Source organism: Trachemys scripta, chromosome 15 (assembly GCF_013100865.1).
Source record: "Trachemys scripta elegans isolate TJP31775 chromosome 15, CAS_Tse_1.0, whole genome shotgun sequence".
NCBI classification, from domain to species: Eukaryota; Metazoa; Chordata; order Testudines; family Emydidae; genus Trachemys; species Trachemys scripta.
In genome coordinates this window covers 6138043-6150561 of record NC_048312.1, presented here as the reverse complement: position 1 = coordinate 6150561, position 12519 = coordinate 6138043, and the positions used below count along the sequence as shown (strand labels likewise).

The window sequence follows — 12519 nt, the reverse complement described above, 5'->3', positions numbered from 1 at the left end:
GGACTACAGTTCCCAAGGTGCAGTGCGGCAAAAAGCGCGCCCTTAGGCAACGAACGGTCGCTGTTCTAGTCTGGCTGGAGCGTGGCATGCTGGAAGTTGTAGTCCCCCCCAGACAAGACCTGGATTGGAGTCCCCCTCTCCAGTCAAGTTGGAGGCAGCTGCAAGTTGTAATTCCATAGTTGTAGCTCATGACTAGGGTGACCATATTTCCCTATGCTGATTGTGGGACACCTGGTAAAATTACTCGTATTCAAGTGAGTTCAACGGTAATCAATCAGAACTATGCAGGGCTAACATCGAGTTGACTGAGCCCTTGTTAAAAAGAAATACTGCATAGTTGGATTCTTTTTACTTAGCTGCTTATCTTTAAAGCTTTCGGGTTTACATGGGGAGGGGTGAGACACACACCCCTAACCCCTCCCCCCCATACACACACAGGGAGAGATGACACACACAAACTCCTGTACACCTCTCTCACATAGTGTGGGTAACCGACCTATGCGACCATCCCTGCCCGGCACTCTCCACCCTCCAGGCCTAGCTAGGACCCCGGGACGGACCCACCCCTCCTGGTGCCTTGCGCCACATCTTCCCAAGGGAACACGTTGGAGGGAACAACGCAGGGTCACTTGCCCACTCTCCCTCCCCAGATTTCTGCCAGGGTTCACCCTAGAATGTGGCCAGCAGCAGCCTTTAGGCACTGTGTGGAAGGGAAGGGACAGGAGCTGCTTCCAGGGGAGAGGGGGGGGGAGAGGGGGGGGGAAGAGGGATGACCTGGCCCGTCTTTGCAGAGCTCATCTCTTCTTCCTCCTCCTTTCCCCAGTGTGGCTGGAAGCAACTTGTCCCTTCCTGCCCGCACGGTGTCAAAAGGCAGCTGACACCACCAACCTGCTGCTGGCTACCAACATAACCCAGCTGCCTCCAGCTACAGCATGGGCAGGAAGGGGTTAAGCCCTAAAGAGGCATTGTGCACCAGGGCCCAGAGATGTCTTTGGCTGGGCTGATGCCCCAGGAAAACCTGAAGCAGTGGGGGAAGGAAGGAGGCTGCCAGCCAGCTGTTGGTGAGCTGACCACTCCAACCAGGGGCTGGTTCTCCACCCAGCGCTGGGAGTGGGATGGGTCCTGCCTGGTGGAGATGGAGAAACAGCAGGGCTGGGGGAGTGAAGGGGCAAAGCAGGGAGAAGACTGCAAAAGGGGGAGCATGTAAAGGGCTGACGGATGGGCAGCAGAGGCAACACATAACTGGCCGCTGCCTGGCGCCTGACCACACTCACCAGCCACCATAGCAGCGTGCAGCCAGTGCTAGCCGGAAACAGGACGGGCCTGGCTGGCTGAGAGCCAGCACGCAGCAGGGGCGGTGCTGATGAACCAGCAGGGGGAGCAGCCAGCCCTGCATGCTGCATCTTTGCCCCGCCACCAGCATTACACACCCACATCCGTCGTCAGCCACTTGACACCGCCCTTCCTGCCCGCCCACCACTGGTGGACAGATGGCTAGTGAGCAGGGATCTGGCCAGCAGCAGGACCCACCAGTACAGAAAATATGGGACAATTTGCCTGTTTTTAAGAAAGAGTCGGGACACCTGCAGGAGGGCTTAAATACAGGACATCTGGTCACCTTACCCATGAACCATACTTTAGACACCTTATGGTCTCTGCATTGCCAGCTCTTGTGCTTTGTGCATAAGAATGGTCATAATGGGTCAGACCAATGGTCCATCAAGCCCCAAACACTATCTCTGACAGGGGCCAGTGCCCAATGCTTCTGGCAATTAGAGGTTTAGGGACACCCAGAGCACAAGGTTGCAAGTTTTGGGATACTTTTATTTTTTCGATAAGTCCCCCCTCTTGGAAACTTTCAGCTTTAAACAGGTAAGTTTATAGCAGGCATGGCTGTGAAGTAAATCTGGAAAACATGAAACTTAAAGGCTCAAACACCAGAAGGCAAAACAACACACAAAGAAACAACCTCCCTCAAATTTATTATTTCTTTAAAATCAGTACCAAATATGGAGTAATATTAAGTAACCTATTATGTCTTTTCTAAAAGATTCACTACACTTTTCTTCTACAGTGGCAACAATTTATTGAGTTTCTTTTAATAATGTATTCCAAAAGGCACATACATCTGAAAGTAATCACTGTATTAAAAGGGCCTAACATTAATATATAATTACTTGTGATTTTGGTTGCTTCCGTTCAGAGAAGGCACTGATCATCTATCCTTCTGAAAAATCAGCCCTGTTAGGTGTTCAAGTTAGGCACCCACAACTGCTAGTCACTTCTGAAAATCTTGTCCTTTGTAGTTTAAAATAACAGTTGTGCTGTGATTTGGATCTTCCAGGTGTGACAAATTTCTGCATGAACATTTATCTGCAAGAGGTTGTCTCTGCAATATATAAGCAGTTGAATGTGCAAACAGCAAAACAATGAACAAGGAAAAATCAAAGGTGGGGCTGAAACTCAGATTCCCAGATGACTCAAGTGAGAGTGACAAAATTGATGGTACATTAACAGCTCACTGACAACTCAAAAGGAACCTTTTTATGAAATTAACAGCATTACTGTTGCACTAGGGGGCTGTCAATATTTAAACTGGGGTATATCTTGAGGGTTTTAAAATTCACTTTAAAACTGCTAAAGGCTGTGTAACTGTATGGCTGCAGATTTTCAACCTAAGAACAAATTCGTTTAAAAACTTACTCAAAAACTACTTTGGCTATTTTCTGGTTAGGCTTCTGGATGACAGGGCATTAATTCCAAAATGGGCTGTCCTACACTAGTTTGATATTAGGGAAGGGGCATCAAATTCATTTGGAGGAGAGGGCCTAGTTCCAAGTTTAAGTATGGTCCTTGGGGCAGACTAAGTTTTCAGTTCATACTCCCCTCAGTCCACATCAGATCTGAGCCTTGCACAGAGACCAAGGGGAGAACACACACAGCCTTACATAGTAACTAAATGTTGCTGATGTCTTTCAATCCTTACAATCCTACAGGATGACAGGTGCTTTACCCCTGTAAAATATTACTATTGTTTTCTGTTCTGGAAGATTATTGGGCTGCTACAAAAGAACCAGAGAGTATTCATGGCATGGAAGAAACAACTAATTTCACAATTATCTTTAGTTGAAAATAACAATCCTCGAATCAGTCCCATGGAGCTGGATAGTTTCAACAGGAATCCTAGAAATCCATTTGCCACAGAAAATCGCGGAATCTGCGTTTGTACAGAGAATCTTTAGTTTTTTTTATTTTGTTTTTTGCAATATGTAAATCATATTAACTAAATTTTACTGAAAGTACCAGTGTCACTTATTCAACGTGCACACCCTCCTCTTCTTGTGGTTGATTTTTTTTAATGTGCTTTACATTTCCACAGCTAAACATACTCCGATAAACTGCTTCCGGCATATAAAGGTTCCTCAACAGCATATAGGGGTTTGTGTTTTAATGCATCTAAAATTTCACTTCAGCCTCCAGACGTAATTACAGTTATGAAAAGTTGCCGAAAACGTTAAAAATCACCCCTACGTTCCATGTCACTGAGTCTGGCAAGGACAAATTTCACATTGATGATAATCTGCTCTTCTTACTGTGTGCAGCAAGGCTTTAGATGACATTCAAAGGCAGACAATTGTAGAATACATGGAATGTGCTAAACATAAAACAATGAAAATAAACTAAAACAAGAGGCTGGAACAGCAGGGCCATTGACAACAGCAAAGAAACAATGCACTGTGAATGGATCATTTTATTATCATGATTGCTGGAACTGGTAGGCTTTGAACTTGCTTAAAAATTGTAAATATAATCAATAAAATATCATGTTCAATTGATACCTATATATATTTTGGCTAAGGACACTAAAGTTCAGCGTTTAATTTTAATTGCAGAAAAACGCAGATTGTTTTGTTTTTTTTTTTAAATCAGAGAATTTGGGATTTTTTTTTTAAATCATGGGAAAAAATTAGGATCCCTGCTGATGGTGACACTCCATATAAATGCCCTAATTGTACTTGTAAATGCGCCCCCTGCTGTCCTATAATTTTACTCTCAAGAGAAGGTTAGACCGTTACTAAATAACATTTGCTTACAATTCTAAAATGCACAAAATTGGCACAAAAACTGGAGCAAAGTGTATCCCCCATGGTTACAGTGGCTGGGTTGAATCCTCCCACCTCAAAGTCCAAGACTCATTCATACCCATTCATTTAAAGCTGCAAAACAAAATGAAGTATTTCTGTGAAGTTTTCTCAACCAGATAAATAAACTGAGCAGCGAATTAAGAGCTGAGGTAGCATGCAGTGTAATAAACTGTCAGACACACACAGTTTTTCAGCTCCAACTAAGACATTTAAAATAACCTGATTTGTGTCTGAAGAACAGCTGACATTACTATCCCGCTCCCCTGCTATTTTAGGGATTTGAGTTTGTTGACGTCAACAAGTTTGATAAATATAACCTGTAATGCCATCCACTGTACAGAGAAAGGTACTGTCATTCCCAGGCTCCTTAGTATTTATTTAAAGGCTAATGTTGTGCTAGACCAGAATGGAGTTTATTTTAGGCTTATTTGACTTGTTTTTATTTAGCATCAGAACCATCTGTCTACTTGAATTGTTAAACTTTTCTATTACAGAGTGGGAACAATGTTTGGTTTAAAATAAGTTTAAGGACCAGGGGATAGCCGTGTTAGTCTGTATCTACAAAAACAACAAGGAGTCTGGTGGCACTTTAAAGACTAACAGATTTATTTGGGCATAAGCTTTCGTGGATAAAAACCTCACCCACTAAAGCTTATGCCCAAATAAATCTGTTAGTCTTTAAGGTGCCACCAGACTCCTTGTTGTTTTTGTTAAGGACAAAATTCTCATCTTTATCTGTAGCTAAGTCAAAGAGGAAACTCATATGAGTAATGGCAACAGGATTAGGCCCCTATTGGAGAAGTATTTAGGAAGGCATCACAATCTAATGGTCTGGACCAAAATCCAGGATCTCTGAATTCTAATTCCAGCCCAGCTACCGGCTCTCAGTGAAGCCTTGGGAGTCACTTAATTTTGGTGTCAGTTGCTCCACCAGTTATATGGGATAATATTACTTACCTGCCTTGGTAAAGGCACAGGACAAGGCATTCAGGAGACCTAGGTTCAGTTTGCAGCTTCTTCATAGATTTGCAGTGTGATCTTAAGCATATCACAATTTCTCTTTCAGTTTTCTTGCCTGTAAAACGAGGACAACTGATGGTTTAACACAGTTGGAGTATGTTTTGGTCAACATTAGAATTACTTGGAATCATGACTTGTGTGAAATCAGAATTATAGATAGAATTATGCAAATACAGGATTTTTTTTTAAGGATTTGGTCCATTCTGATTTTACAAGTCTGCCATAACGGGTCTTCCACCACTTCCCTTGGGAAGCTATTTCATGGTAGTAGATCTTACTGGCAGGAAGTTTTTCCTAAGAAAAGGATACTAGACATTGCAACATTTAGCAGGCTGGTTAAGAGTCCTTCATGTGGCATATTCAATAGGAAGATTATCTCACATTAATGTCTTCCTCAAAAGTATGGATATCAGTATGAACCTTATCCAGTTCTAAATTTAGTGCAAGTGCCTTAAAAAAAAAATTAAAAGATGTAGCCAGGAAAGTGTCTGACCCCATCTAACAAGTTTCCTCAATTTCACCCTAGCATAAAGAAACGTGTTGACTTTGCCAAAACACACAGAGCCAGGCCAAGATTTACACTTAAGTAACAGTGCTACTAAATGTCTCTTGATGGAATGGCTGGATGGAATCTTAGAATCTTTTGCTCTGATGCATAGAAATATTTTTACAAGGACATTTAAGTTACAAATCATAGTATTAAAAATGAAACAGTTAGTTATGCTATTAAATAAGAGATTAGATTGGTAGAACTGAAGTATTTTTAAAAGTAATGCTGTTTTCTTTTTGCACTTCTTTCAGGTACTAATACTATCACTTAGCTCTTATATAGCACTTTTCATCAGTAGATCTCAAAACACTTTACGTTCTTTAATGTATTTATCCTCAACACCCATGTGAGCTAAGAAAGCTTTATCATCACCCGGAAATGGTGGCACAGACAAGCTAAGTGACTTGCCCAAGGTCACGTAGGGAGTGACAACAGATGTGTCAATTTAACTTTTGTTTATAGTCAGTTTGACTTTCTGGTTGCAGTGTGTTTGATGTGACTTGCTCAATCCTGCAGTGTTTAGGTTATAAATATTGCAAATTAATGTTTAAATGCACATCAAAAAAGTTATATTTTTAAATTTGATGATTTTTTATTTGTATCAAGATTTAAAATATTTGTTGAAATCTACAATATTTTGTGACCTAACTGGCTGATTTAGCATGTTATATTAACTTCCATGTGAAGATCACTTCATAATCATTAAATAATTTAATCTACCAGCACATCTGTGAAGGAGCTAAATATTAATATTGTGCCTGGTTTGTCTGTGCTATATACTCTGAAGCATGCTCTTTGGAACCTGCTTTTCAAGTCTAACGTGTGCTGGGTTTTTTATTTTTGTTCCTCTTATAGTCTGGGTAGATTTTGCCTTTGTTTTGTGTAGGAGGAAGTTTTATATTTCTGTTTTCTTTGTGTTTATCTTTAGTTCTGTATACGGTTTTCTTGTGGATTCGAGTATGTGTACATCTTTGGGGGGGGGGGAAATCTTAGTTTACTAAATTATCTAGTATAACAGTGCTGCCCACTTTTGTCAACACCTAATGAGGTCTAAAAGCAGCTTGATTAAAATAACTAAAATAAGAGGCCTGTCAGTGTCACAGTTCCTATAGGTTCAGAGAAACTTCGGTAAAACACTTCATGATGTGTTAGACAGTTCTCTAGTTTCTCTTCAGAAGTGGCAGCATTTCAATGATAGAGATGAATAAAAAAGAATATAAAGCACTTTAAGATCCTTCCAGATGAAATGTGCTATGTAAATGTAAGTCTTTATCATTACAGTACATGTGATGATAGATGTCTTCAGTATTTCAAACAGAAAAGGTGCAGGACAGTGTTTCAGAGTTATGTATAGAAGAATACTGTTCAAAACCTCCAAAATTACATTGTTCAGCTAGATAGCCACATTTCTCAACATCCTCTATTATATAGAATACCAGTGTGAGAATTAATGTCTACAGAACATGTGAAAATAAGACAATCCTTTATTTAATAAGTCACATACATAGGTCATAAAGACTGCTTTCCCCGTGAAGCACATATAGATGCTAATTCCATATAATCAATCTAGGGAATTGAACTGAAAAATAAAAATAAAGATAGATATTGCTTCAGCAGCAGGGTCATCCTGATGAGATTTTTAAAGTGTGGTTCTCTTCTGAAAAGTGACGCTGTAAAAATGGCACTTTTTACTAAACAGAGCTGCTCCATGCACGTCTTCCGAGTTCCATGTGCTCTAAGAACGAACAGTAAGGTGACAAAATCCTGGCTTCATTGAACTCAACGGTACAACTCCCGTTGACTTCACTAGGGCCAGGATTTCACCCAGGCTGTGATTGCTTTTTGCTCAGGTTAACTCTGCAGAGTCAACACAGCTACGGGAGAGTTAGTTGGATTCCATTTCTCTTTGTGCATCATCAGATTTGTTCACTAAGTGCCAATGCATTAGACATATGTAAATCTAATTGGTGGGAGTGCATTGGTATCAGTGAAGATCACCTGTGCAATCACATTGTCTTCAAAGAAGGAGGGCAGATTTCAGCCTACACAACTATTCTATACACAAGAAGGGGGTGGAGGGAAACAACAAAACCATAGATTTAATTCAGATCTAAAGCTGACTAAGAAAGCTGCAATTAGAAAGCGATTGTAAAATGAGCACATGCAATATAGAATCACTGAGAGGTAAAAAGGATGGTGTCCCCCAATGTCATTTTTACAGTCACTTTCCAAAGTAGCACCATATCTTAAGTCATTGTGGATCTTCTTTCCCAAATGTGAAGACTAAGCATAAAAAGAACCATGATTTTTCCTTAGACCTAATTTAAAGGAAATGCAGAGACTTGTTACCAATTGCATCAAACTCAGAAAAACCCAGAACGATAAAAGTAGCAAAAAAACCCAAAATGTCAGTGTCTATCAGCTTTCCTCCCTCTGCTTATAGAAGGAAATAAGTAGGTTTATACACATTTTAACAGAACACTGTATTAAAGGGCTAACCAAGTGATACAGTTGTAGCAAGTAAGCTGCTCTGGGGTTTCAGGTAGAGTGCAGTGCATTGAAGAGACCGTGTCCTTAACAGAATAATGAATTTCTAGGGAGCAGGATGACTCAAGGAAACGGTCACATAAGAAATAAATTCAAATCCAGCCTAAATCAGTAGTGACTCACAGTTGTTACCAATGGAGGGCTGTTTTTTAAAATAGATAACCATTCATTTTGTGGTCTTGATACAGTTACAGGCAGACAGTTGTTAGCCTAACAAAATTCAAACACAATTGGCACTAATTAGTCCTCTTGCTGGCAGTCTCAGCGGACCATAGGGACTTTACATGTGGTCTGTCCAGATCAGGTGCGAAGCATGTCGACAAAGGACAATGTGAAGAAGTTGGCACTGCTGCCGCCCATGCTGTACCTAGTCTATGGAAATATTTCCGTCTCCACTATGACAGCTGAAACCTCTCCAAAATTTAAGAATTTGCACACAAAAGTTACAACTGGAAGTTGTTATTCAGATATTGTTAGTGGCACTGTAAGGATTCTGATGTGCTATTTACAAGCGCCCTCTGGTGGTCGTAAAGATAGCAAGGGGTTCTCAGAACAATTTTTTTTGGTGGCCTCAGTGTGGGGCCACCAACTCTTGCTGGTGGCTGCTCTTGTACTTTCTCCTAAAATATTGAATTAGTTTTAGGAAAACTAAATAAACACACACACAAACACGTCCAAATCATTATAATTTATTCATTGCTAGCTAGTAAGTCTGTTGTGAAAAGTGATATTATCAAACATACAAGTGTCACTTTTCACAGCAGACTTACTCTGCCCTGGCAAGCCTGGGGACAAATTAAGCTGGATGGAGGGTCAGGGGAGGCAGTGGGGGCCAGGGGAGATGGGGGTGTTTGGCTGGGGGAAGCAGCAGGGGACTGGAGTCTGAAGCCCCATGGCCAGAGGACAGTGCCCAGGGACAGAGCCCAAAGTTGAGTGGCTGGAGCGTGGGGTCTGCAGTCATGCAGCCAGAGCCCAGAGCTGGAGCCCAAAGCCCTGGAACCAGAGTTTGCTGCCCCACCACCCCAGCAGTGAAGCCCAAAGCCTGAGTCCTACTACCCCTGGGAAAGCAGGGAACTCACCAGCTCCCTGCACCTACAGCATTGTTCCCCAGCTGACTCTAGATAGGGGCAGGGCACAACCCTTGTTGGTGGCCCCAGCAACCAAATACCAGTACAGTGCATCCAGGAGAAACAGGAGTGGGAGGAGGCACTCCTCCCCCCAAAATCACAGCCCAGGAGACTCTGGCCACAAGAAAAGCCCCTGGTGGCCACATACGAGAAACACTGCGAAACACCTCGGGAATGGAGGTTGTTTGTAACTGTGAAATGTTCATAACCCCGAACAAAGCATTATGGTTGTTCTTTCAAAAGTTTACAATTGAGTATTGACTTAATACAGCTTTAAAACTTTACTATGCAGAAAAAAAATGCTGCTTTTAACCATCTTTATTTAAATGAAACAAGCACAGAAAGTTTCCTTACCTTGTCAAAAAAAAAAATTAAACTTTCTCTGTTTTTAGTAGTTTACATTCAACAAAGTACTGTGCTGTACAGTATTTTTGTTTTGTTTTGTCTCTGCTGCCCGATTGCATACTTCCAGGTCAAAATGAGGTGTGTGGTTGACTGGTCAGTTCGTAACTTTGGTGTTTGTTTCTCGAGGTTCTACCGTAACAGGAATGAACTTGATCAGAAAAAGAAGAAAGCCCTGTATAATGATGCAGGGTCAAGTCACAAGCAGAAAATAATTGTTGCAAAAACATTCATCTTCAGATTATGACAAAACAGAGTAAGAGGAAGCTTCAGACCTTTCAAAATATCCTGCAGCCTAACCTCAGTTATGCAGCACACCATACGGGATTAGGAAAAGTGGCCACTAATGACTCATGCACAGGAGTGAGAATCTTTTTGCAGGAGCTTTGTTGTATAGCTACCCCAATAAACTTGAGAGTGGCTGATGTGCACTGATCATGTGCCTATGGTCATTAATGGCCCTTTAACTGGGAAAGTAATGTTTTCTATTGGTCAGAACATAGGTCTGGAACAACTCCTGACCTATGCAACTAACTTTGTGGCTTGAGTAAGCCATTAACCAGTTTGCCTCAGTTTCCCCAGCTATAAAATGGGTATAATGCTTGTATATCTCAGAGATGTGGTGAAGTTAAAATTAATTACAAACATTCAATTAAAGTGTCCCAAAAGCCCTAGAGTTCTTCCTAAGAAAAAGGGATTTTTAATTATAGTTTTAAAAATACAATTGCAATAATGCATTAAGTGTTTATTTAGTAGTTATTCAGTATTACTTAGTTCAAGATAGCATCAAATAGTTGCATCAATTTATGAATCAAGAGATTTGATCAAATTTAGGGCCAAATTGTACCCTCATTTTGTATGTTCTCCATTGAAGTCACTGGAGTTTTGCATAAACACTGAAGTTATGTTTACCCAAGCAATTTTCTTATTGGGAATCATTAAGAAAGGGATAGATAGTAAGACAGAAAATGTAAGATTGCCTCTATATTAATTCATGGTAAGCCCACATCTTGAATACTGTGTGCAGATGTGATCACCCCCATCTCAAAAAAGATACATTGGACTTGGAAAAGGTTCAGAAAAGGGCAACAAAAATTATTAGGGCTAAGGAATGGCTTCCGTATGAGGAGAGATTAATAAAACTGGGACTTTTCAGCTTGGAAAAGCAATGAATAAGGGGGGATATGATTGAGGTCTATAAAATCATGACTGGTGTAGAGAAAGTAGATAAGGAAGGAAATCATTCAACAAAAAAACTTCAGAAACAGACTTCAAAGAGAAAGAGCAGAACTAAAATTCATTTGCAAATTTAACACCATTAATCTGGGCTTGAATAGGGACTGGGAGTGGCTGGCTCATTACAGAAGCAGCTTTTCCTCTCCTGGAATTGACACCTCCTCATCTATTATTGGGAGTGGATTACATCCACCCTGATTGAATTGGCCCTGTCAACACTGGTTCTCCACTTGCAAAGTAACTCCCTGCTCTCCATATGTCAGTATATAATGCCTGCATCTGTAACTTTCACTCTATGCATCTGAAGAAGTGAGGGTTTTACCCAAGAAAGCTTATGCCCAAATAAATCTGTTAGTCTTTAAGGTGCCACCAGACTCCTTGTTGTTTTTGTAGATACAGACTAACACGGCTACCCCCTGATATTTAAATAAGGAAGAGTTATTTACTGCTTCTCATAACACAAGAATAGGGGTCACCAAATGAAATTAATAGGCAGCAGGTTTAAAACAAACAAAAGGAAGTATTTTTTCACACAATGCACAGTCTGTGGAATTCTTTGCCAGAGGATGTTGTGAAGGCCAAGACTATAACAGAGTTCAAAAAAGCACTAGATAAGTTCATGAAGGATAGGTTCACCAATGGCTATTAGCCAGGATTGGCAGGTGGCCCTAGCCTCTGTTTGCCAGAAGCTGGGAACAGGCGACAGGGGATGGATCACTTGATGATTACCTCTTCTGTTCATTCCCTCTCGGGCACCTGGCATTGGCCCCTGTCAGAAAACAGTATATTGGGCTAGATGAACCTTTGGTCTGATCCAGTCCGGTTGTTCTTATGTTCTAAGACCTTCCCTAGTTGCCCTACCACTGATATAGGCCTGTTGGTGGTAGCAGTGATGGGAGTGCTAGTGTCAATGGGTCACCACCTTTCTAACTAATGTGTCCTATAGACCAGCTCTGAGTAGAATACATGATAAGGTGATTAAAATACCAGTGGCTAGTCTACACTGGAGAGCCCATTACAGCTGTTACCATTGTTGGAGCTGCAATGGTGGGAAATGCTAATATCGCTGGTAGACAAAACCTCAGAGTACAATATGCCCAAATCTACCCATCCATGCTGAAGTCAGTGGGAATTTAGCCTGGGTGTGAACTGCAGGACTCAGAGACTGAAGAATTTCTGGGCCTGTGCACCTATGTGGGGCCAGGAGCATGTTGCTGCTCTGAGGTGTACAGCACCTAGCACAATGGGGTCCTGGTCCAGGGCAAGGGCTTCTAGCTCTTACAGCAACACAAATAATAAATAAGATATGAGCAGCCTGACCCCCTCTCACCCTCCCTTCTTCCAGGCCGGAGACGAACACTGGGGGCCCTGCTCCCCCCGACCTCCGCCATGACAAGAACTGAGCCCATCCCATAAGGCCCCGGGACGGGGGCTTGGCCTTTTTCCCGTCATGCCCCGGGGCGGTGGCTTGGCCTCTCCCATGATGCCCCGC

At 41.7% G+C, this 12519-nt stretch overlaps 1 long non-coding RNA gene across 1 annotated transcript; it reads right to left on the bottom strand.

The window, feature by feature from the left end:
* Positions 1–1822: 1822 nt before the first annotated feature.
* LOC117888131 lies at positions 1823–12390 on the bottom strand. Its single transcript, XR_004648273.1, has 4 exons — positions 12358–12390; positions 9744–9966; positions 5103–5220; positions 1823–4217 (listed from the first exon to the last, which is right to left on the bottom strand). It is a non-coding gene; the product is annotated as an uncharacterized LOC117888131 (long non-coding RNA).
* Positions 12391–12519: the final 129 nt, after the last annotated feature.